Source organism: Silurus aristotelis (assembly GCF_946808225.1).
Source record: "Silurus aristotelis genome assembly, chromosome: 7".
NCBI classification, from domain to species: domain Eukaryota; kingdom Metazoa; phylum Chordata; class Actinopteri; order Siluriformes; family Siluridae; genus Silurus; species Silurus aristotelis.
In genome coordinates, this window is record NC_139580.1 from 14,807,900 (window position 1) to 14,835,211 (window position 27,312).

At 36.9% G+C, this 27,312-nt stretch overlaps 1 protein-coding gene across 5 annotated transcripts in view; it reads left to right on the forward strand.

Moving 5' to 3' along the window:
- The window catches only part of znf469 (zinc finger protein 469), a 203,880-nt gene that overhangs the window by 28,902 nt on the left and 147,666 nt on the right, over positions 1–27,312 (forward strand). For all 5 annotated transcript variants that reach the window (XM_083547506.1, XM_083547507.1, XM_083547508.1 and 2 more), the window contains exon 3: positions 22,736–22,780. The gene's annotated coding sequence lies outside the window, so the exon portion shown is untranslated. The remainder of the gene's footprint in view (positions 1–22,735; positions 22,781–27,312) is intronic.

A 27,312-nucleotide genomic window follows, 5' to 3' on the forward strand; every position in this document is an offset into this window, starting at 1 on the left:
GTTATGAGATTCTTAAGAGGTTGGACTCTTAGCAAACGTTAAAAGGTGCAGTTGGATAAACTTGAGTAACTAGAGTAATTCAAATACAAAAAAAGCATCAAACAAAATTATTTTCTAAGTCAATTTAACTACACACAGAGCATTGTGTTTCCCCACGGACCATTATTAGTGTTGCACAAATAAAATGGAGAAACGGAGAGAAAACAGCGAGGAGAGAGGAGAAGATTCAGGCCAAAGAACACAACAGAAAGTTTCCAGTGTTTGGGATCATTTTAAACTAAAACATAAAGAAAAAAAACATACAGTGTGTTTATCTCTTTTTTTTTTTTTTTTTTTTTTTTTTTTTTTTTTTTACCGTACTTTGAAATCAATATTTATATTTTTATTTATGAGTTTTGTTTATTTATTTGTATTTGCATTTTAACGTAATATGGCAATAAAATGCACTTAATGGGTTTAGTTTTCACAGATTGCAATTTTAGCAATTCAAATTCAAAATTCAAATATTTCTAAAAAGAAAACAAGTTATTTGTTAATTTTTTCATATTTAGTATTGCTCTTTAATGAAGAAAAGTACTTCTTATCTGATTACTCAATTAATTGATGGATACACGATTAAAATTATAATCGATATGCAGATGCAGCCTTAATCGTAAATAATTATTGACTGACTTCCTCCTACTGTAGGATTGTGCTTGTTTATTTGGGCATCACAAGACTGATTTTAATATAAAGGGAGCATCAGATCATGTGTGGTGAATGAAGCACTGGCACCAGGCTTTTAAATACAGTACGCGGTTTCTGTTATCAGTCCTCTGTTTAATTTGTTGCTTACTTTTCTCTTCCCTTAGTTATGCAGATTGACATTTTGGACAGACACTATTTTGTCACAATTCTTGAAAGTGGTAGTAAAACGAAAATCTAGTGAATGGATCTGAGCACAATAGATTTGAGTCTTTGCCCAAGCGTCTTCCTCTAACTCATCCTCATTTACTCTACTTTCATCACTAGCACAATATACACCTTTCATCCTCCTCATTTTTTCTTTGCTTCAACAATCTTTTGAAGCAGTTAACATCTTACACTATGTAGCAGTTCTGTTTGCACAGTAATGTATGAAATCAGTTTTTAGGTTTTGACTTTTTCTTTTTTATTATTTTAAAGCCACATAAGTGTAGAAAAAGCTCTTTAAGGTTGATTAGTTTGGTACAGTTTTCTTTTTTGATATTTCCAAATCATGACATAAAACGTTTATCATAAAAACACCAACTTTAATGCCAAGGAAATGTTTTGCTTTGTAAGTAGTGTGAACCGCAGTAAAGTCTGCTTAGGCTTAATAGATGGCTTAGGTAAACAAATGAGCTATAGTTATTGAGGATTGTGTGCCAGTGTGCTATGCCAATGTGTAAGCCTTAATGAAAGAACTATAATCCGTCCAGTGTAAACTAGAGCCAAAACAATAATCTAATTAAATTCCTCAAATATTTTTCCACAAAGGAAACAAAATCTTGAACGTATTTATTCAGATAGACCAAGAGATAGAGATAGAGATAGACCATTAAGATGCAGAATAATTTATTATTATTAATATTCTTATTATTTTAAATATTGCTAGAATATTGTGTTTATTTTGAAAGTTTAGTAAGTAATACTAGACTCCTTATAATCTCTTATAGATGATTGTTCCTCAGATACAATAAATACAAACAGATCTGAATACATACTATCAAAAAAGAAGGGCAGATGGAATCACTTACTTCACATAATGTTTGACATTTTCCATGACAAATCATATGGGCAATTTTTTTTTTTTCAAATGTATGTGTGCTGTAAAGGTGCTTGGGCCTCATGCACCAGAAACGTAGCACAGGATGTATATATATATATATATATATATATATATATATATATATATATATATATATATATATATATATATGTAGCAGTGTTTGAATATAGATTGTATTGTATGAGCTCATGTAATAGTGAGACTTGTTGGTTTATTATAAGGTCATGTGGTGAATCTGTCTTGAATTTTGACCTTGACTAAGAGCATTCTAGGGAGTTTAACCTCTGACTAAGAAGTTAGAGTTAAAACGTGTTTAACCAGAGGACATGTCAGGTCCTCTAAACTTTTCCATCTATCCTGCAAGCTCTGTACCAACCCCCCCCCATTGGGTTTTACTGTAAATATATGAACCAAGCCAGTTTTTTTAAGCTCTGAGGAACATATAGGAAACTGTATATATTTGGAAAGATGAGACACTTGTTTTTTGTGTGCTCTTGATCTATACAAATTCATCCCAGCTAAAGCATGAAGGTTGACCCTGACTCTGTATGCGGATGTTTGTAATTGAGTCTAAGAGTGGAACGGTCAGCAGTGGGTTGCTCTAGTCCTCCTGTGTTAAACCACTTTAGCAGGTGTGTGGGTTAGCAAGAGATGATAGGTGTTATTTGAACTTTCCCTAGTGTGAGCTGGCCCACTCACAGTTGTTCTGTTTTAAGAGAAAGATGATGTGCACTGGTGATGCAGATGGGGAATCAGAGTGTGGGAAAAAGAAGTAAGAGATAGAGCAAGAAACAGAGAGAAAATATACAGATCTGAGAACAATACTCTCTTTATTTGAAAGAAGATTAGAGTCTCTGGAGGATCCGAGCATCACACCCTAATTTAGGAGAATGACAAGGATGTGGTTGCTATTGGATACAGAGTCGGTTTGTCATACCGGATACTCAGGACTCCTTTTCATTCCACATAAAATAGTGCTATCTAACAGCTACTGATTTAGAAATATATCATAAGTTCACTGCCCATAAATCGTATTCTTATCTAAAGAGACTACATATAAAACTTTCTGTTCAGAGAGAAATAGTCTTGGCACTATTCCCACGTTGCACATTCTCATTTCTGGGGTTTTGCCAACACTTCTTTATTCATGAATTAATCAGATAAGAGTGACAGCGTGCTAAAGAAAAATGTTTTGTTAGCTTATCGGTTAGTGGGACGCCTAATATTTGGAAAGATCCAGCAAGCAACATGGATGTGTGTACAGAGGGTTTTAAATTTAGTGGTGCTAACATGAGCAGACATGCAGACTGAGTAACTCTCTCCTCTATTGAAAAGTGTCCGTTCAGCACGTCATCCCTGCAGGGGAATCCAGCTGGCAGGCAACTCAGCCTCACATAAATGTCCATTTGCCTTATTAAAGTGTGCCATGCTGTTTGATTCTTCAAGTTATTGGTTCTGTAACAGTTCTCTAGTCTTGGACAGTGTTTATGTTTGGCCTGTCATACTGACTTTTCAGCCTAGTCAGAGGGTGTTCATGATGAGAGGGTGTGAGGACTTGAGTGTGTGAGAGAGCACGTGCTTGTGTGTGGGTGAGTGCGCATGTGTGTGCGGTGTTGCAGCCGTTAACTGTGGGTTTGTTTGGGCCATGGGACTGTGGTTTTCAGTTGTGACATCATTAGAGATGAATTGTGAAAAAAATGTGGGATATTACTTTTAAAGGAATGTTCCAAACCTTTCTATTAGACCATACTGTTTGGTGGAAAGAACTGCTACACTGGAAACCTTCTAGCCCGATAATAAACAGTTTGGGAAGGGGGTGGTGGTGGTGATGGTGGGGGGGTATTTTCCTGTTGTGGTTTATTAGTACAGAGCTATTTTTAATGATTATCTTTATTTTGTTATGAACATTTGTAACCTGATGGGAGTGGTCTCACCCACAGGTAAAGTAAATCATATGTTATGGACTTTTGCTGTCACCAGATCTCAACCCAATTAAACAAAAAGAAGCATTTGGAAGAATGGTGTTTATTTCTCTAGTGTAATTCCAGATTCATATATAAATCTTTGTGCATTGAAGCTGCTCTGGTGCAGCATGCTGACCTTTTTAAATCACATTCTATAATTTTTTCTCTATGAATTTTTCATCTGTCTACATAATCCTATTAGCAGAATAAACTGAACTTCACTGAGTTTTCCACTGTTTAGGGCAGCTTCCTTTCTCTGTCTTTCATACTCTTAGGGTGGGCCAAAGGGAAATGCTGCAGGTCACCTCCAGTCTTTTCCAAGCCATGCTCATGCTCTGGCCATTTTTATACTTCTACACTTTTCCAATCTTGTGTCTGTTAGCACAGAGAAGTCTTTTGAACCCTAAAAGTTGTTTTTGAACCCATTTGCAGTCCAGAGAAAATGACTGCTTTTGCTCCACCTGGGTCATGGGCACCTTTTCCGACAAGGTTTAGCGCCCAGATAAAATTTTCATTGGATAACATTGTTACTTTACTTCCTATTTCTTTCTCTTATTTATCTATCTTTCACCGTAGCTGGCGTATTCTGGGCACAGAATGTATTTTTTGATAAACATACACATTTAATATGTACACATGTTCTACACATTATGCAGTGACCAAAAAGTGTTTAAATGACATTAATTTAAATGTATTTCACATTTTATTTAATATTAAGCTTAGCTTTTAGACTTTTCTTCCTAAAAAGACTAAATTGTAAATTTACATTTACATTACATTTACATTTGTGGTATTTAGTGGACGCCCTTTTCCAGAGTGACGTACAAAAGTGCTTAGAGTCTATAGCAATAAATAAATCTACAATGGTATACTAGATTACAAACTTAATATAAATCAGACTATAACTCTTGATTTTTACAAAGCAAACTTAGTAAGTGCTACTTTAAGTGTTTCAGGAAGAGGTAGGTCTTCAACTGTCGCTTAAAAATAGCCAGGTTCAGACATCTAGGGGAAGTTCATTCCACCACCTCGGTGCTAGAACAGAGAAGAGTATAAGGTGTTAATATTAGGAAATTTACAATTTGGGAGTTCAGATTTGGGTGATTTAAAGGGACTTGAACAAGAGCAAGTTTCAAGAGCAAAACTAGTATAGTTTGGTTAGCTGACTACAGAAATTTGAAAAGGTGTTTAATTGTAAATCTTGTTGTAAATATATACTTAATTAATTGTATGCTATTTATCTTTTTTTTTTATCATTTATTTATTTTACCTACTGGATATAACACTTTATAAATAGGGCCTATATTTATTGTATAGCAACAAATTTGCCATTAAATGTGCAATTGCATTTTCTGTGTATAAGCTACTGTATATGCAAATGTTTTCCCTCTCCTATATAAGCATAAACGATCAAAATAAAGCACTATTTCAAACTGTAAAATATGATTACAATATAAACAATACTATACTATTACAATTGTTCATGGCATTAAACCCATGCAAATCTTTCTCTTACAATAAGACAATATGCAGGTTGCTGTAAATTTATTTATGCTGCTTCTTTTAAATTGCAAATGAATTCGATTTAAAGAAATGCAGATTTTTAGTAAAACTGCTTACTTAAAAAAAATTGTGCTCATTCAGAATCAGGGGTGTTAATAAAGTCAGGTACTGATTTAGGGTAAGGAGGCCTGGGGTGCAGTCAGTGGAGGTCAGAATTATATAGCAGGGCACTAAAGATCTTTCACTGCAACCCATGTAAGCCATATGCTCATGGAGTTCACTTTTTTCTCAAGGGCATTGTTGTGCTGGAACAGGTTTGGGTTGCTTAGTTTAAGGTAAAATTTAATGCTACCACATCCAAGGACATCCTATACATTTGTGTGCCTCCAACTTTGTGGTAACAGTTTGGGGAAGAACCACATATGGCTAGAAAGGTCAGGTGTCCCAATAGTTTAGTCCATAGAGTGTGTTGACCATATTAAAGTGTGTTACATCGACTGTGTTTTCTAACAGGACCTTTTTATTGCACAATGAGTGCATTATGACTTGAACACACTTGCAGAATTTACATACTGTTTCTGGTAGTAAAAAGAATTAGACACAGATGTTTACATGATTATTGTTCTCTTATTTAATGCATAATTAAAAACATAACCCACCTCCTTCTTTTATTTAGAACTTTTGATTCAGATTGATTTATTTCAATTTAGTGTATTACACATGAATACACTAAATTTTTTGAAACTTTTTGACTAGTTAAAGTAATAAGCAAAGACCAAAGGCATCTAAAAATAACACTACAAATTATGTTTATGTTGTACTAAGCATGGAAAGAAAGGATTAAGGCTTTATCCGAAATATTGATTAGTGTATGGCAAACACTAAATAAATAATACATCACTTAAATAATAATATATATGTATCATTATTTATCAATTTCTTCATTGTTGCTAAGATTTCATTCACAGCAAAATCTAGAGTTTGTAGTGATCCATGTTTCAGAATGAACTTGTGTTTGTGGTAACTTGACTGATTTTAGATTAGATATTATGGGACATTATATTATTATGTTACTGGAATGTGGTTCACCCATGCTAATAGGTGAACAGTTTTACATAGGGTACTTTTCTGTTTATGAATCCTCCCCACTTTAGTGCTGTATTGTTCTGCACTTTCTGTCTATAAATGTTTATAAATGCATATTCGTGGTTTCAATCATGTACAGATGTAAGAAAGGATCTGTAAAGGTATGAAGCATCCCCCACATGCAACTATCCTCTGATGAATTGTTTGGTTCCCAACTCACTGCAGCAATTTCACTGCTTTTAATGACGCATCACATTCCTAAAAACAGGGACAAAACAAAAATACTTTCTTTTCCAGTGGCCACATCACACATGGGTTTTGTAACACTGCATGCCCAGCACCATTTGAACATAATCATTTTTCTTTTCTTTAGCAGTGCTGACTAGAATTTATTTTTTTCTTGGGTTGTTCTTTTTTTAGGGTTTGTTCTACGGCCTCTGACAGTTCAAGGAGAAAGCCAGAACTGTCCCACAGTCATAGATCAGACCAAGGTCAAGATCTTATATTGTGACCTTGTCTTGGTCTTTGTCTGTGTATTATTTATGTCATGCATTAAAATGATGTTGTTTAATGTAGGCATCAATACAAACAAGTTTATGGGAAAAACAGAAAACAATAAGACACTATAAGGGATGTTGCATCATGGATACTTTATTATGAGTGTATTCAGTTTATAAGTTATAAAGATTTGTATTATGGCTATTCATTTATCAAAGTAGTAAAAAGATTTAGGCAACAAATCCTGAAAAGGGCTTTATTTGTAGACAAATACAAATGTCTTCCTAAGTTTGATTTCTTAACTGTAGTTCTACATTGTTCTTTTTAAGTTCGATAAGAAAAATATTACCAAAACTATAACAGGAATGATGTTTATAAAAGCTGGCTTCTCAAACAGGTCAGTAACCTGTTTAAAATCATAGGCAAATTTACAAATTACATTATGAAACATTATATAGATTAGTAATAGTTTTTCTTTTTATTAGAGCAGGAGTTTTTCTTTTTTTTTTTTTCATTTTGAAATACACTAATAGTATTACTGTGAAAACCCACTAATAGAATTTTTTTAATTAAAGTTTGTGATAGACAATTGTGATAGTCTTGTTGCAACTATTTATAGATATAACAACTTTGATTACAGTGGATTATGGTTTGCACCACCATAGCAAAGGAGAAAATGGTATATGAATATGCCTTGGTATGAGCCATGGTAGTTGAGGATTGACCAGACTAAACTCTTTATAATTTCAGCAGCACTACATGGATGCATAAAACTGTGCACCACTAAGCAGCTGAAAAAATACTGTGCAAAATGTGATTCAACCTGAATTTCCTTTCCCTTTAGGCAATGCTGGGAACCCAACCAGCACAATCACATTTCAGGGCCAGAGCAATGTTGCAAATTGTCTATCCCCAGAGTGTCTGCAGTAGATGTTTTGTGTGAATGGGTGTCCTGTCTGTGATATCAAGCATATCTGAATATAAAATTACATTGTCTTGAGCCTATGCAAATTTATTTCAGATTTAGAATGTAAATCGATTTCAGATTTGGGAAATTCCAATTTTCCGACTACAGAGCACTTTTGCGAGGCAACATGTTTAAATACGAAAAAGGCTTTCATACTTGTCTACATTTTGAGGACACAAACTCTTTTTTTTTTTCTTTTGTCAAGCAATGTACCAGTTGTGTATAGTTATATGATGATTAGCGTTCAGTCTATAGATGTGCATGTTGAGTGTGTCAACAGGTTTGTTTTCTTGAGACGATGCCTTTTGAAGTAAAAGTTGTTGAGGAAAGTACGGCATGTACTAAACCTGATATTGCACTCCATCTGGTTGAATGATCTCAGTGTCTGCATCATTCTAATAGAGCCACAGAAGTTAGCATTTAGTCTTTAAAGCTATCAATGTCAGCACTGATGAGGCCTGGCCATTATTTTTAAGTTTGTGGAGAAACATGTTGAGAGTAGATGACTCAATGGTCATCTAAGAGAAGTGTTTTGCGGGAGACTTTGATGAAGTGCAATATGGTCATGTATAGTTTTTTCCTCTTACTATTGCGATTCTCAGGCTGGGCTGTACACATGGAAGTGATTATGCACAGAGGGAGGTGTATTTTCCATTTAAAAAAAGATCAGGAATCAGACCTCCTTGCCCAATTTCCTGATCTTCCCAAACATTTACTCCCCCTAATTCAGAACCTCTACCTTCTTGCCCCTTCTTTTCTGTATCTCTGATGCCCAAAGTTTGTGGGTTTGACCCATATTTGACACCATGCCATGGACTGTGTAGCTTAAATGTGAGTAAAAGACAAGGTTCTTCATCAGCTGATATGGTATAAGGCAGGCATGATCAACTGGATGTGTGTTCAGATGTGACTAACTACAGAGAGAGCTGTTTTTTTGTAATGCTCTGATTAGCAAACTGGCAATATGGCTTGTATAATATTGATAACAAAAGTAAAAAGAATTGTCAGTGGACTGAATATATTTCCATATTTCAAAACATACATGTATTCTCTGTTCAGACTAGAAGACTATGCCTCAGGGGAAAAACCAAGTGCAGGCAGTTAGATTTAAAGTGCAGGCAGTTAGATTCATCTCTATTTATTTACAATGGTTTATAGTTTGAGAAATAGAAACAACAATGTGTGATATTACATTGAAAGCAGATACAATTAAACTGCTGGGATTATTGGTAATATTTTCTATTGGAATGCTTAAAAAAATTTCTCTATTTGAAAGTACTAATACTGCTAGTCAAAAGTAAAGAACCACTGTCAAACAAAACAAAACCAAATTGTCTTATTTATATCAATAAACTACTCACTGATGGTTTCCACAATTCAGTCATGTTAGATAATTATCTAGATATTTCAAAGTATGAAATATTATACAGTTGGACATTTACAAATTTGAGTGGAATACCTTTGGTCTATGCTATTTGATGTGGCGTGCGTTATATTCAATTATATTCTATGGGGGACACTGTCGTGTTTGGCTAATAAGATATCTATGTCTATTTGCTGTGCAACTGCTTGGCCTTCAATTCTTTTCTTTTTTTTTAACCATCTGAATGTCAGTCTTGTGTATAGAAAGGTCAGGTTTTCTGGCACACAGTGAACACAGTCAATTAGAAGAGCCAAGATATTGTAGAGAATGAAAAAGGAAACTGACCATCTGGCCTCCATCAGGTCTTGTGTAAATAGCTTGAGTTTGTTTGCACTGAGCCAGATGCCAGTGCTGAGTTAAATAGATAGTGCCTAAATGTACAGAATATGAAAGATGAAACAGTGCAGTCTGTTGATCTTTAGTCTTGCTTAATTGATATACTTCTGTTTGCTTGTTTTTCTCTGAAAAAATGTTTAAGGAACTAAAGAAAGCTAAAATGTGGTGTGTTTGTGATATACACATCCTTAAGCAATGTTGATATGTATATTATCACTACCCTGCATATTGAGTTCAAGTCCACTGAATGATGTCTTTGTCAGACACTCTACTATCCTGATCATCAGATGGACACGATGGAGTCTCGGAACTGATAAGAGTAGGTGAACATTTGTTGAACAGCATGTATGCTTCCAATTTAATTATTTCCTTTCAACCTCTTATTTAATTTGGTATAATATAATGAACCCAGCCATTAGGGGGGCACAAGCCAGTGCACTCTTAGTGCCGGTCCCAAGCCCGGGTAAATGGGGAGGGTTGCGCTAGGAAGGGCATCCAGCGTAAAACGTGCCAAATCAAATATGCGGATCACAAATGAGAAATAATATAATGAGTATTGATTGGTCTTGGACTTGTTTCCATCTTTGCATTGTTAAGTGATTTAGCTGAACAGCTCGTATCCTTTCAAGGCAAATTCCACTAAATTAGTTTTTCCATCTCCTATTGCAGGCTACTGCATGCATGTGATTACTTCTCAGAGTAGGGCAGCATAATATGGAGGGGGGAAAAAAGCAATATAATCTGACCTTGTAGAATTATTTGAAATTGATACGTGATTAGAAAAATCAGTGCAAGATGTGACAAATTTTCCACCTTGCTTTTCTAAATTTACTTTTTCCCATCAGAATTTTTGGATGATAGGAATTTTTGTGCATCGGTATAAGAACTTATTTATTGACCTAATTTATTAATGCAATTGTAATGTAGATGTAAAAGATTGTGAAAAGCCAACCTAGTTCCCTGATGCACCACTGTTATTGTGTTGTTGTTTTTTTTTATTCTGCAAATTCTGAACACAGCACAAAGCAGCACACAATCATACTCTTCATGTGTACACACATTATGAAGTAACCATAATTGAGCTGCAGATTTATATTAGTCTTCTCTTGGCTTAATACAGTTTTAGGAATTGGCTACTGTATGGTGCACGTGCACACAGGGGGGAGTCAGATTCTGCGTGGGAGTCAGAATTTCGAGCGCAACATCGGTAAATTGAAATCAGCTTTCGTTGTAATGCCGTTGAGCTTTTTCCTGCATTGTTCTGGGGTGTGCTGTGTAGCTGTGTACCATGGGAACAACAGTAACATCAGAAATATGCCTCATCTGCATGCCTACTCAAAGGGAGTTAAATTCAAGCAATTACTGAATGATAGGGACATCTCTCTGTTGAACTATGTCAGCATGCTGCTCCTACAGTTGTCCTGAATGACGGTATTAACTGTTGCTGGTGCTCAGTGTATTTTTGAGTGTGATTACTGCAGGTTATCTAGCTCAAAGCCATTTGAAGTAACACCCTGTTTAGAAAGCCAAATCTTTAGCTTCACTTCTTGACTGGTTATTATGAAGACAGATACTTGTGTGCTCTGCATCTCATCTTAGTTATGTCATATATGATCTACACATAGTTAGATTTGCCAGGGAGTAAAGAAAATGCTAAGTATATACCTTTGCTGTCTGCCTCTTGTTAAATGAGTGATGTTATTAATTAAATAGATTTTATTGATTCATAGACAATGTGTTACAGAATACTCATCAAGATGATGATTAATAATGATACATCATTCAGCCATTATACCTGCATTTGTATTGTCTGGAATTTAAACCTGTTGTTAACTATGGTTAGACAGACAAATGATTACTGAATGAACATTTGGGTTATTTAAAAAGAGCAAGTGTGTGTGTGTGTGTGTGTGTGTGTGTGTGTGTGTGTGTGTGTGTGTGTGTGTGTGTGTGTGTATATGCTAAATGGAAGGTAGATGTGTGTAATTTTTCTAATTCTTGGTATTATGACTGTGAATAGGTTTCATGGTAGCTGGAATTCATAGCAAGTGTAGATGTGAACATGACACTAGTACAGCAGTATGTTATTTTTCTGCCATTCAAAACAGATAAATTGTAAGATAAGAAAACATGCTGAATAGGCACAGTGTACTACCCTCCAAAAGACATTTCATTACAGGTCACGTACAGTATCGTTCTATGTATGTTTCTAGGAACAACCTTGAATTAAAAACAGTGTAAACCTTGCATGCATGCACAGCCAATTGGGCGTGCTCTGTGTGGCATGATTTCTCAATTTATTTTGGGCATTTCTGCATGTTGTCTAGCCAGGAAAATGCTAAAAGCACTTGTACTATCTTACAGCCATAAATGAAAAAATTTGATTTAATGTTTAGTAAATGAATGGCAGGGAGTACCTGACTTACTTTGTGTTACTGAGTATGTTTGTTAAATTCTCACATCTTTGTAACCGCAAGGGTAGCAGCTGACCTACAGTCATATATTTTACTGACTGAATGACTTCAGTTACCTGAGCTCTATTCATTTCTTTCATGACAGGAGGGTGTGACTATAGTATTTGCTTCAGGCCTGTTAGCAATGCATGTATAAAATAGGCCTATTTCGGTTTTTTACTCCCAAAGCAAGCAAGTTCTCACAAGCTTTCATATCAGTCAGTCCTGACTAGAGTCCTAAAAACACATTTGTCCCTTCAGCATAAACAGATAAGGCCTGGCCTGCATTTTTCAATATATCAAATTAATGCAACAATTTCGTTTCATCTCCCGCTCCAGCCTAATGTAGTCCTGCATTCAGAACAGTTTGAACACTGATCCACTGGCCAACCCAACCCTTATGCACTTAATTATTTCGACATTTTATCAGCCTTATGACATTTTACAATTTTAAAGGTGACATGATTTGCCTGGAATTCAGGGGAAATATTTGCTCATTTGCATTGTGAGAGTTCTATATTGAAAAGTAAAGTAGATATATAAATAAAAACTGTTTTATGTCTTTTCTATAAAGATTTATTGACACCAGTCACTACATAAACAGCCAGTGCTGGGTACATCAATATGTGGAAATGTGCAACAGTAACAATGATAATTAGTTTCCTTTATAAAGATGGACAGTTGGCACCCATTTTTCCACTGCTGTCCTCCATTTGGAAGAAAGTGTAACTAACTCTCTCTGAGAAACACACAGAAAACATTCTTTGAGAAACAGGCTTGATGTTGAAGCCGATAAAGTTTTCTAGACTGTTTATAAAGCAGTTCACCTCATAAACCTGGTTTATAACTCACTTTCAAGTTTAACAGGTTGAAGACCCTCCATAAAGCACAAGTATTCATTATATGTTTGCATTTACAGCTTGCATATACTGTATGCGTATAGACAGTTTATGTATGTTTGTATGTGTGTATATACAGTATCTCACAAAAGTATTGCTTATTTCAGCAACCAATTTCTCAATATTCAAGATTTCTCTAAAGAAAAGGAACTTATATTTTATATAGTTTAGACTAGTCAATGTAAAGTTTGTATAGCAGATTTACTGTCCTCTGAAAATAACATTGTATAAACATGCAAAGCCAAATGTCCTATTTATCATGTTCATGTTTTTTGACTGCTTGACAGGGCCATACAAATTAGTGTATCTTGTATTAGAGAAGAATTTGGTTCTTTGAGTGCAATTCTCTCATACTGACCACTCAATGTTCAATTTGGCACGTAATTATAAAGAACTCTCAGAGGATTTGGAAATTTGATCTTTCCATATCTTTCTTTCGGCTTCTCCCATTAGGGGTCACCACAGCGGATAATCCTTATTCATGATGTTTCAATTTGGCACATGTTTTTACGCTGGATGCCCTTTCTAACAGAACCCTACAGGGCTTGGGACCGGCACTAAGAGTGCACTAGCTTGTGCAACCCTAATGGCTGTGGTTGGTTCCCTGACCAGGGATCGAACCTGGGCCGCAGCGGTGAGAGCGGTGCATCCTAACCACTAGACCACCAGGGAACCCGAGATTTGGACATTTTAATTGTTGCTTGATTGCGAGTGTGAGGCGCGCACCACGCTCATAACCTCCTCGCTTTCCATGGTAATTCTATTTACTTTTGTTTTCACAGCACCATCACTGATTTTCTTGGGAGACATTTTTCAAGATTTCTAGTGAAAGAAAAATATAAGTTTTTGCTGCACTGAACAACGAGAGTGACCAAGTGATACGTTATCAACTGATGCGACCCTCCGCCGAAAACCGGGAATCTCGTGCCTTTGAAATTTGCTCGTAAAATAGGGTAAAATTTTGCAAGCAAGGTCGCTCGTATCTCTGTTTGCTCGTACTACAGGTTGCTCGTACAACGGGGTTTTACTGTGTGTGTGTGTGTGTGTGTGTGTGTGTGTGTGTGTGTGTATATATATATATATATATATATATATATATATATATATATATATATATATATATATATATATATATATACCCTCTCATTCAAAGAGTTTTCTTTATTTTCATGAAAATATGAAAATTGTAGATTCACACTGAAGGCATCAAAACTATGAATTAACACATGTGGAATTATATATGGAATTATATACATAACAAAAAAGTGTGAAACAACTGAAAAATGTCATATTGTAGGTTCTTCAAAGTAGCCACCTTTTGCTTTGATTACTGCTTTGCACACTCTTGGCATTCTCTTGATGAGCTTCAAGAGGTAGTCACCTGAAATGGTCTTCCAACAGTCTTGAAGGAGTTCCCCGAGAGATACTTGGCACTTGTTGGCCCTTTTGCCTTCACTCTGCGGTCCAGCTCACCTCTAAACCATCTCGATTGGGTTCAGGTCCGGTGACTGTGGAGGCCAGGTCATCTGGCGCAGCACCCCATCACTCTCCTTCTTGGTCAAATAGCCCTTGATGCCTTCAGTGTGACTCTACAATTTTCATAGTCATGAAAATAAAGAAAACTCTTTGAATGAGAAGGTGTGTCCAAACTTTTGGTCTGTACTGTATATACAGTGGAACCCTGTTATGTCGCCGGCCTAGGGGACGCCAAAATGCATCGAGATAACCGATGATCGAGATAAAAGAAAACAAATATGGCGGCAATATATATAACGTGCTTGAAATTTCTTTATGTACATGATGTGCGTTATTAAATGAAAATGTGCATGCACGTGTTTTTGGAGTTTTTTTTACACAACAGCGTTGCCGCGATTTGTTTGATGAAGGCATGCTATAAAAATGTACATACATGTTTGTTAACAACAAAAGGCATAAGTGCACCAACTAACAGAAGAGATTTACCAGTATACAATACAAACCATCGTCGATTCTCATTTTTCCGGCACTTCCGCGAGTTCTTCTGCGGCTGCACAGCGCCGTCTCACTACCGTATTTTCGCGTATATAAGATGCACCCTGGGTGAGGGGTATGTAAAACTTTCTATAAGACGCGTCTTATTTACGCGAAAATACTGTAGTAAGATGGCGACGTGGCAAAAGCCGGCGATTGGTCATGCGGATCGAGATAACCGATGTTAAGTGGCATATTTGCCCCCCCTTGTGCTCGAGATATTAGGGTTCTTCGACGTAAAAGAATCGACATAACCGATGAGAAAATGCTAAGACAAAGCGAGAATTTGGCGGTTCCACTTCAAAAACGCCGACTTAATAGGGTTTGCGAGTTAACCGAGGTCGAGATAAGTGGGTTCGATATATATATTAAATAGTCCACAATATGTAGAACTTTCCTTTATTGAAATATATGTTGCATTATTTGAACCAATAGAATCTATCCTAGTTACTGATTGTATAATTTTAACAGCACTTTTATCTATACAGTAGAGCCCTGGCACCATCTGTATACTGGTAGAAAATTTAGTCTACTTAAACTTGTAGGGCCTGGCACTTTTTCCTCAGTCCAGATGAAAACAAATTCAAGACATCCTCTTTCTTTAAATCATGCATGACATACACAGTTTACAAGAAGGCCAATGTTTCTTCATTGCAATTCGTTTTCCAGATTTTCCCATTATGTCCAAAACACAATGCAGGTTTATGCATTATAGGAATTTAGTCAGAAACGGTTGATTACTATTTATTTTGGCAGCACATCAGAGGTGGAAGGTAGTGGGTTTTTATGTATGTAATGCTGTACAGCCACACCGGATTTTCATGTTGTGTCACTGATCAACACCACGTGCTTCTGGAAGCTTCATAACAACACATTATTAGTTCCATCATGTGTAAAATGAAGGCTTTAGGATACAATAATGCCTCATTGTTTGAAAGTGCACTCTATCCATCTGGTTGGTTTATTATTTGATGGATGTTTCTTCCAGGGCAGCCATGTGGCGCTGTGAGTAGTGTCGTCGCCTACGATCGATCCTGATCTCAAGTTACTGCATGTTTAAAGTTTTGTATGTTCTTCCCAAGTCTGTGTTGGTTTCCTCCTTATTGTCTTGTTACATTCCACCTTCTAAAACATTCTGGTAGGTGGATTTTGTAAGATAAATAGGTAGATGTTTAAATGGGTGTGTAAATGTGTGTGGATTGAATGTAGGATGTATAGGGCAAATCACACGTTGAACTATTTCAGTTTCGTGATGTTGATCTAGTTCAATATAAAAAAAAAAAGCCATGCTTTAATATGAGCTTATCTAAATTATCTCTATTGTCACTTGCACAAACCGCTAACTTCAATTAAAGATCTATAAAAACATAATCTTAAAATTAGGCAAAGAATCAAGCCAGTAAGGACGTTTCTTTCCCTAAACCCTAACCACACAATAAAAAAAATACGGGCTGTAGTTCTATTGCTGGTATAGGAGCAGTGGGCAATTAAGGTCAAATGAAATTTGAATCCTACAGTCTGCAGTGACTTTTGCAGTTTGATATGCATATTTTCAAATATATTTCTAGGGACCACAAACGTGTACACTTTTGACAGGCAAGAATTTATTTGTACATGACTCAGGTTTCTACCTCCTAGTGGGTTTTTGACAGGGATGTGTTCGAAGGTGGTGTTTGCTCTCATAATTGATCCTCTACTGAGTCCCTGATGTATTTGCGACGTGCGTTCCAAACAATGGTTGATTCATCTATCACCATGTCTGTCCACACTGTCGGTTTGGTGGGTAGACAGTGGGGGGAGAACAAATACCTCACAGTGAAGCTCTTACCTCACAGTCATGAAAAACATTAAGTTACTGTTGCTGTGTGTAGAGCGGTTACAGGTTAACATATACACCAGCTGATCTAACATGCTTAAGGTGAAGTTGTCAAAGGCAGCAAAACAGACAGGTTAAAGGATCACTTGAGTATATTCTCTCCCTTATAGTCTGAATGATGGTGAGGCCCACAGAATGAGTCACTTTAGGCAAAGTATCACAATGTCACATTAATTGTAAAATCTAGTAAATTGTATATAATAATCAACAATCAATACTAGGATATTTTAATGCCTTTCTGTTTAAGGAAAGACAATCCGCTGATTTCTTGTTTTTCTTCTCTGTTTACATATGCTCATATGTAATAATTCCTGTATATTAAAGTACCAAAGGCTGATATGAGGAGCTCAGCTATCCACTTCAAAGCTAGAAAATGATGGGAGACAGCCCCTTCCCCCATCCCAAAAAAGCCCATAGGGCCCATCTTATTGGCTGACATATACAACTTTCAACACCATTCCATCAGTCGCAACTTGGCTCGACCATACCTGCTGAGACAGGTTTCTCTTTGTCTCTTTAGCTCATGCACTGGACCCTCCACCACACCCTCATATCTCACAGACCACATCCATCCCACAAACCTTACTTTTTATAGGACCCAACCCTAACAGTTCTCAACATTAACAGCCTATAACCTTTAAACCACCCCTGTGTCATAGCAGTGTAAAGAAAAATAGCCTCTTCTTACAGAGCATTTTTCAAAAAGGGATATTAGGCAAAGCTCTTTAATCCAAAACAATGACTGGAAATAATCAGGAGGATTGAAGGAAAGTGGTATACATCAGCCTATCATAGGTAGTGGAAATTTAAGTGCATCTACATGATATTGTGACCCACATCAGAATTTATAGTCTGCAGCATTTGATGGTTGGTTTTCTACTTGCACAAAATGGAGAACTCACCCTTTTTTTAAACTGGAGGTCGTAACATCTTTCTCACGATGTTGGAATGTTACATCACTGGATTTCCCCACAGTGGGAGTTAATAATCCAGAGAGCTCTGGTCGCAGTACTTTTCCTGTGGTTGGGGACATAACTGACTAATGCTGAGAGGTCCTTCTAAATTAGAGATTTGTCTGTTCATAGGCCATGATAGCTGGTTCACTGAACACTGACTCAGATACACTATATACACTGGGTGCATTTGCTAAAAAATATACTTGGAATCCGACTTGATTTCTTCCACCTACTCCACACTCCCCACTTGACAGTTCTCCAAGAAATTTAATGCAAATTATAGGAAATTTACACAAATGTTTTGCCAGTGGAAATTGTACTGTGTGCAACTTCAGAGTCGGCCTACTTCAAATCTTTAAAAAAAGTGTTTGTTGTTTTATCTCCCCTTGAGTGCATGAATTTAACCAGATTGGGAGCAATTGGAGACAGAGATTGAAAAGGGTCTCAGAGAAGAACTCCTTAACATGGAGGCAATAAAGCGTAAGCCATTTTTCCACTCAGCCTACTCTTAGGAGGCCTCCAGTCTCTAGTAGCTCCCGAGAAGCCAACCTGTTGCATACAGCAGCAAGTGCAATTGTGGACAAGATTCTCCATAAATCTCACTTTCTTTGGCATTACATAGTAACTAAAAAGCTTTTCTATGAATACATTACTTTCTTTATGTTTGTTAGCATGTCAGATGGAACTACTTTGCTATTGTCCTGTGGCCAGGCAGGAGGTGCTTGTGCCAGGGGGACTGGAAGGCTTTCATCCACTTTGCAACAAATGAACAGTCTGTACTGTTTCTGGAAAACAAACATATTTTTTGTGCCACTTTTTTCCCAAACTGACCTTTGTCTTTAAAAAGTAGCCCAACAACCATTTTGGTTAAATTTTTCATTTTATGGCTGCATTTTAAGTATCAGTGTAGAGGGTTTTATTTTCTCAGACCATTTATTATGATCATTTATGATTGATTCTACATGTATGTTCCACCTTCAGGTACGGAAAAAACTGTGGTGTCATTTTTGTCTGGATTTGCACTCAGTACACCAGGATTCTAAAGGAGATGTTATTTGGAATTATTATAGGAGCTTATAAAATTTGGTTTTGGGGGGGATGTAATTCTGTCAGTGGGATTGATATGTAGTTGGATGGAGTTGAGTCATGGTTCGTGTTTGTGTTGGATGAGTATTTCGAAAAACTGTCAATGTTCTTTCAGGTTCATTTTTTAGAAAAACATGGTTTGAGGCAGTCATACTTTCCTGTAGATAAGGCCCATGAGATCGGGCTTAGCATTTTTTCCAATAGCTACAATAAGTAGCTACAGTCAGAATGCATTTTTTTATGCATACAGTGTGCCATTTAAGTTTTCCTTTAGCGTTACTACAAGTTTCCGGTGTGGCTTTTAATTATACTTGTAAGCATCATTCCAAAGATTACACCAAAAGTTATTTTGAGGTAGAAACAAGTAGCAGTTTATGCTCAGGAAAAAAAGATAAGTATGTTGCCTAGAGGCTGTGTTCTGGTTTAACTGGCTAGTTTTTAAAAACACCAGATGCTGGCATGTTGCTGAAGCATGTGGCTAAAAACATGTCAAGATTTGTGTTGTGTTTGTGCATCAACCAAAATTTGCATGCTTTCCCAGCCACAAAGACATCAATCATGTTGATGGTTGCTTGGCGCTGATATGGTATACTGGCAGCTTGGTATTGCACCGTCTCATTCTTCTTTCTATTCTGAAGTGTTTTATAGAAGCCAGAAAAAGCTGCATTAATTAGATAAAAGCACAAGTGATTTTCTAATTTATTTTTGTTGTGATGCATTTCATAAAATGTTGAACTGCATCACCCCTTTTTTCTTAAATTAGTGCTGTTTTTTTTACCTGCAAAAATCCTAAATAAAACACTAAAGGACAGATTTTAGGCAAGACCCAATGCAGATTGTTAAAATAATAACTTGTTTATAAGAAGGTATTGGTATTCTTGTGTATTTATTTATTGGCATGAACTGGAAAGCTCACATATTTACTTTACAATGAAGCAAGTCACTAATAACTCATAGGTCAGAGGCCTCGAAGAATATCATGGCTGGAGCATACTCACAATCACAGGCCAGGCTAATTATGTGGGCATGTGTGGATCAATATGTGCATCAGGGTACTTTGCTAAAAAATAATAAAATCAATGAAAAATACAAACAAAATCAATGTGTTTCTGACAGAAGGCTAAGTATCGAAGGATTTTTATTGAAGCCCTATGCTGAGCTGCTCTAAGCATTAAGGAGGTGATTGTGATTTATAAGGGATATAAGGGATAAATTCAAAACATTCAGCGTTTTTCGATGCACAAAAACATTAAACTCATACTTGAATCCTGGCCCTTCCGGACAGTAATTTAACCTGCCTTGCCAGTGCTTGTATTTGTACAAATAAATATTTTGATTTACAGTGAAAATAGCCAGGCATGATTAGTGTGTATGTGCTCATCTCTTACAGGTCTATTTTGTGGAACCACATATGTGCATAAAAAATATTTGTATGTGCTCCACCATGTGCAGTTATCCTCATTAGTGTAAAATTCTTTTTTTTTTCTTGAACGGGACTTCTTGAGCCAGAAGCATGCTTCATCTCCAATTTCCTGAGGTTTAAATTTTTCATATTGAGATGATGTGATTTACAGGCACTAACACAATGGTTGAGATATACATCCAGGAACAAAGCCCAAAAGGAAACACCAATTTAGCCACTTATGTAAAGAACAGTTTTAGGTATTGATTTAAAAAAATAAATAAATAAAACATTGTCTATTTGCAATAGTCGTTTAAAGGCCCGTTTCTTCTGGTAGACATTGACTTTAACAGTTTAATTTAACTTCACTCATATACTTTGTTCTGTTGTGAATGTAAATGTGTTCATTATACAGATATACAGTACATCTACACAGCGTACACAGATCCTGTTAAAGCTTCCTGCTGTGTTTTACAGGGACCAAACAGAGGCTAAATTATGACTGATAATTAGATAATATCTAAGTCAAGTGGTTATTGTCACTTTTATTGCCTGTATGTGTGCGTTTCCTTTTTAGTATACATGTACGAATGCGTTTCATTATGTCTGTGAGAACTGAAGCCCTTATTATCCTACCATTTCAGCTTCAAGATGGAGCACACTAGAGCACAGACAGTCCGTGTTCTTGTGGCCTGGACCATAAAGCCAAATTGCCTCCACGAGCTCAGCGCTTCTTAATCCTGGCAGGAGCTGACAAGCAGGAGCAAGACTGCTGTAGCAGCCAGCGAGGCCTGGACATGCAATATTTTCCACTCTTTATAACTGTATATCTGATTCCTCCTTTCCCCTCCTGCTCAGTATTGAACAACACGAAGTCATGACATTATGTATGTTTTGGCAGCAGGCTAATGCAGAGTGAGCAGCGAGAGTCTAACCAAATGAAAGCGCAGCAAAGCGAATGAAAGTAACAAAAGAGTGCAACCACACCAACCTCATGCTTTTGTTAGGTAGCCAGAAAAGTGTCTCGATCCGCCAAGAAGCCGTTCCTCATTCGATTACATGTTCCATGCATTCATGCCAAGACTTATGGAAGAAGGGCTTCCGAGCCGAGCTGATCTGTCTCACACCTCTGAAAGAAATCACCACTGCATGCGTATGTTTGTACGTATCTTGGGCTGTAGAAAGTTAAAGGCAAACGTTGACAGCAGATGTACGTGTGCGCATGTTATTGCACTAATAATATTTGGATTCTGTGTCCGTGGGATGAATCTGTGCTGAAGTATAATTTGTGTGTTCAGTATATCAGTGTGTATTTATTTTTACGGACAGTCCAGAATGAGTTCCACTGCCAGAGAAACAGTTTATTTTGAAATATGTTGAAAAGTTTTTTTTTTTGAAAATCATGTTCTCATCTGAGTATTAGTTGCAGGTGTTTATATAATTTTTGTACAATTGTGGTCCAATCAGCACCAACTCTTATATACTTTGATGTGTGATATTTTTTTCTGTCAGTGGAAAAACATCTGCTGGCATTTGATTTAACTGTTTGCACTGTGTACACTGGAAAACATTGGGATCAGTCTGCCCCGATTACAACTGATAACGTGATAGCATTCCGGATCATGTGCATTTTTCAGGTGATAGGCAGAGTATGAAATGTGCATGCAATTCGTGTGTTTATATATGTACAAGTTCGCATGATAATTGATTTTATCTTAATTTTAGCATAATCAGTAAGTTGTAAAGGTTTTAATGCTGCAAATTGTACAAGATATTTGATTGTAAAAAACTCGTAGTAGACAAGCCATTTATCCACACAGATGAACCAAAAAAAATATAAAAATGCTATACCAACTCAACATTAAAAAAAAGATCCTATAGTTGAGCTCCTGGTTTATTATTCCTTATAGAGGATGAATGAAAATGCTGAATTCTGTAGTCTGTGATTTGGAAAAGAAGTCTGTATTTCATAGTCACTTAAGCACATGCCCTGAGGATTGGGACATGAACGTGTTATGAGATTTATTTGTTTTTATCAAAGTTCCCAGAGTAATAGCCTCGGGTTTTATCCCACTATTTTATTATTCTACTATCCTATTCCACTATCACTTTTACGACTGGTTTAACCATGTTCATTTACATAAAATAGAATGCAAGCTTTCACTAATTAATGGAAATAAAGTAAAGTGAAATTCACTGTCTAAATGAAGTTATTATGAACTGGATTTTCTCTACATTTGGCTTTAAAGACATTGGAACAAAATGTGTTTCTGCAGGATCATGGTGCAACACAGTATGAATGGCTGCATAACGTTCAAACACACTGCAGTGAGAGAATAAATAACACAGGATAATAAATACACAAGACATTGGCTGTAAACAATTGGTGGTGTAGCATATCCATATGTGCTCCAAATGTGTTCTGTATCGGTGTGTTTGTGAAAGCCTTGTGATATTTTGTAACTTTACCATTCGTCTCATTTCCAGTTTCTGTGTCATGGTCTGGGATTGCCAGAAGGAAGAATCACGCAGGTAGGACAGTTTTTCTCTCAGCTCTGTCCATTTTGTGGTTGAGGCTCTTAAATCTGTCTACACTGTGGCCTTATTCCAAAACAACTGTGTTGCATGTTTTTATGACTTGGATAAAAACTGGTGTGAATCCGACACTGATTTTTAAGTTTGTTTTTAATTACAGGCTTCTACACACACACACACACACTGCATCGCCAATTCCATTAAGTCTCTCTTTTTTTTTTTCGCCTAACCCAGTCATTTTCTCCAACTCCCACAATCAGCCCCTTCTTTCTCTCCTGGGATAAAGCTGAATGTTTATATGTGAATGTAACTTGGTCATTTCTGACAAGCTCAGAAAGCATAGAGCAACATTTGTGAGAATTTTGAGCAGTTCTGAGATATATAAGAGGAGACTGGCTGTGTCATAATACAAATTTCTTAAGCCTTGTAAGAGCTGATGGGTTGTGCAGATCTCTTGTTTACCAACTTGATAGGCCAATTTGTCCCAGAACCATCACGAAGCCAGGAAATGCCGTCAGCCTCAGTAAAACTTGTGTGCCCGTTAGATGTGCAATCATGCTGTGGTTTGTAGAAAGCTCATGAGACTAGTCAAGCCAAATCATTTTGTATTTTAAGCCAATTAAGTCCTGGGCTGTTGTGCTGAAACTCATTACAGTGGGAGATGTAAAATGTGTGTAATGTTGGCCACTGTGGTTCAGGGTTATGAAAGGGGATCAGCTCATCAATTTCTACAATTTCACTGGCCTGTTAAAGGAACCAATAGAAGTTTAGCTATGCTTCAGCTTGGCTGGAGGACCTGCTATGATCTCAGAGGTAATTGGCCGTTTGCGCAGTAACGAAACTTATTTGTAGGTATATTGGATACACTGAAAGCAGCAGAAGAACAGACAGAATGAGGAGAGGCAGGTAGGGATGGATTGAAAGAAAATACCATACCAAGTAAGTACTAGACATTGAGTATACAAATTAAGGAAGGCAAGGGTAGGCAGACAGCATGAAAGGCTTTTTTTAGGCTCTTCCAAAAATCATGGTCATAGCAGACAGGTGGATCAAACACAAATACAGACACAGTCATCATAGGCAAATTCATAATCAGAATAAAAAAGTCAGGGCATAGAAATGCTAAAAGACTAGCAGAGCATGGGAAAAGACTATTCACAGTGGAAACACGTGAAATAATTCATAAAGCCTCCAGACAAACAAAGGAGTATATGTAGACAGAGTAATGAGCCCATTAACTAGGAGCAGGTGCAGGTGATCATGAGAGGGTGGAGTCAGGGTGGGACTGAGGCAGGAATGTTCCACACAGTGAGGGTTTCGTGATAGAGTGCGAAAACGTCACATATCCTGCTTGGTCAAATAAGATGAGGTTTTGGCCTTAGAAGGAGCCGAGGACTGAGGAGAGTCTGCATCTGATCTGTATTTGGCCAGCTTCAGCAAGGTTGATTTGGAGCACCGGTGTGTGTGGAAGTAGAGTAGAGTGAGTGAAAAGTAAACTATGTGCCACTGTACTGATCCACCTGCACTTTGACTAAGATCCAAAGGCCCACCATGTCCCCTTTGATGGAACACTTTGGATTTATTTCATCTTCAAAAATAAATCCTCCTTTTTGCCCTTGATCTTGTTAAACTCAGTATATTTATTAATAAAAAATAAGCAAATTTAACAATTGTTTGTTTTTCTATTTTTTAGATCTGTAGAGAGATTTATGATGTGTTCTTTTTTAATTTTTAGTAGCTCACAAAACCTTTACAGTTTATCTATTTAGTAGTATGTCCATTTATGGCAAATGTTGCAGGGCTCAGACACTGCAGCCAATTCTTTATTAAAAGAACAAGTTATGTTGTTATTGCTTAATCGTAAATCAGTGGTGTGGAGGTAGCTGTGGGTGGAAATTGAGTTTCCATCCACTTGGGGGATGTGTGTGGTATCCACAACTCTGCTCTGATATTCTTTACCCTTGTGCTGTTGTTGACATTCTGTGCAGCCGCCCTTCAGACTAATGGCGTTACAGTCTGATCTGGTTCACTTCATAGCACAGAAAATGGTTTGTAACTTCTTCTTTCCAAAACTACAAATTTACATTTTTAGCTGAATCTTTATTAATTAAGACTCGCTTTGGAGCAAAGAATGAACGACTAAGGCTCCTTCTGAATTTCATTTTGATTTTGGCAAGCAGCATTCAGCAGTAGCTTTTCTATGAAAAGCATTTGAGTGCACAGGAAAGCTAGAAAAACACCCACAGGCCTGGCGGTGCAGTAGCAGGGCTGTTAAAAGCATTTAGGTTAAAGCTCTATTGTTTATGTATCTAGGATAAAGCAGAGACTCTCTAACTGTCGACCACTGAGATGGATACTGTTGATTTTTATCTCGTATTTTCAAGTGCTGCTTTCCCCCCCAAAAAAAGAATTTAGAGTTTTTGCCAAGTCTACAAAAGTCAGTTTTATTGTAGTGTGTTTGTTGTTATTCTGACTAAGAAACAGCTGAAATCAAAAGTGCTGACAGGCATTTTATAGAAACCTCACATCTATATTCTACAACCAAGCCTTTTTTTTAAACAGACTTTCAGATTAAACGGAATTAAACTTTCTGGCATAAAAATAACCATCTCCTGGCAAGGCTAATAAAGGGAAACACATACTCTGTAAATTGTTTAAATCTTGTTAAAGTCTGCCAATGCACATTTGGGATATGTGACATATATTGTGAATTCAAAACTTCAAACTTAAAGATTAAAATACACAAGAGAATATTATATTTAAATTATTACATCTTATTGACTGAATTATGTATTCTACAAAAATCGCATAAGCAATTGTTGACTACCACAACAGCTGCAGTATCTGTGTCTGTGTCCCCCATTAGCTCTCGGTCTTCCCTTTTCATGTTTTTTTCCCCCAGGCCTAATGTTTCTGCTCCTTCCATCAGAACTGTGGGCCAGACACTATTTATCCTCAAATTCCAGGAGGTGGATAAACTCAAATTCATCAGTAGCTGAGATCACAGTCTTATAATCCTGGCTATACATGTCTGTGAAACCGAGGGTGGACAGATCAGTAGTTCAGTTGATTTAACTGCCAGAAGACTACAGTATTTACCTATCAAAAGTCTCATATCCTTATTTGTTTTCTTTCATCTGCATTAATGGATTTAACTGGCACACATTAGCCAGTACATTTTAGACTACTCTAGTAAGGTTTTAGGGCAAACAAAACATAAGTATGCGCAGCACATTGGAGCATTTACTTCCTGGTGGTCTAGCTGTTTATCATTTGTAGGAAATGCAGAGTGTGGTATGCTTTGCATATCAGTGGTAGTTCAGTGGTTATGACTTTGGACTTATGTTCAGATAGCTGAGAGTTGAAATCCCACACTGGATGTTTTACTTTCTGGTGGGCTAGCTAATTAATTATTATTTGTAGTAAATGCTGAGTGTGGTGCCACTGCCAAGCTGCTGCTGCTGGCCCCTTGAGAAAAGCCTTCAACTGTTCAATTGTTTATATGAGAAAATAGTCAGTTGCTCACTCTGAATTAGGGCATCTGCCAAATGCATAAATGTAAATTAAATATAAATATTAATGGCATAAAGATAAAGAGAGTTTAGACTATTTTGTTCAGTGCAACTATAAATTCACTGAATATTTAAGTATCCACACAACACAACACCAGGCAGATGAGCCATGCACAGAGCTGTTGCTCACAAGGGCAGTTATCTCAGAACCCAGAAGGGAGTATGTATGAGGACACACAGGGCTTCAGAAAGCATTAATAAACTGTACATGTGTTGCATGTGCAAGTTCAAGAGCTCACACGGGGCCCCGGTTCTCGTGTCGCATGGGGTTATTGACAGATTGGAAAGGTGTGATGGTGTTAATATGCACTAATGAGCCATGACTTTGTTATAGGTTACAACTCAAAACATCCACCCTGCACAGAATAACAGCCGAGCCCTCAGCGGAAAAAAAAAAACAGTGTTTTGACATCCATCTTGGTAATGATCCAGCAGTGTTGAATGTTCAATTGAAAGTTCATCAGCGTGGGGGTGCTCATGGCCATGCGTTATGTATTTTCATGTTACATGACATAAGCCTACATTGTGTGCAGCAAAGCCATGAGAAGTGCCACAACATATGGTCATGGTGAAAAAAGTTCTCTCTCTCTCATCTCTCCAACCCTGATGTGTGTTTTTGTCTTAGTGTCTGCCAAGAATGCTACCCAGATTTTATATAATATGTATAGGAAGTGCTAATTATAATGCATGAAATGTAGGCAAATGAAATGAAATGATGCAACCTCAACAATGGGAGATCCACATGTTTGGATGATGCTGATGTGCATGTGTGTAGGCTTTTTCCACACATACAGATTTCCTATATCAAGAAGAGGTCAGGAAGGCAGTGGTGTGATTTCTAACCCTTGCATGGCCGTGGCTTCTTTGGCCCCGATCTAAATGCAGTGCGCCATCTGTGTGCTTGCTGACTGATATACTGTGTGTGTAAAAGTAGCGACAGTTTGAGTAAGTAAGACT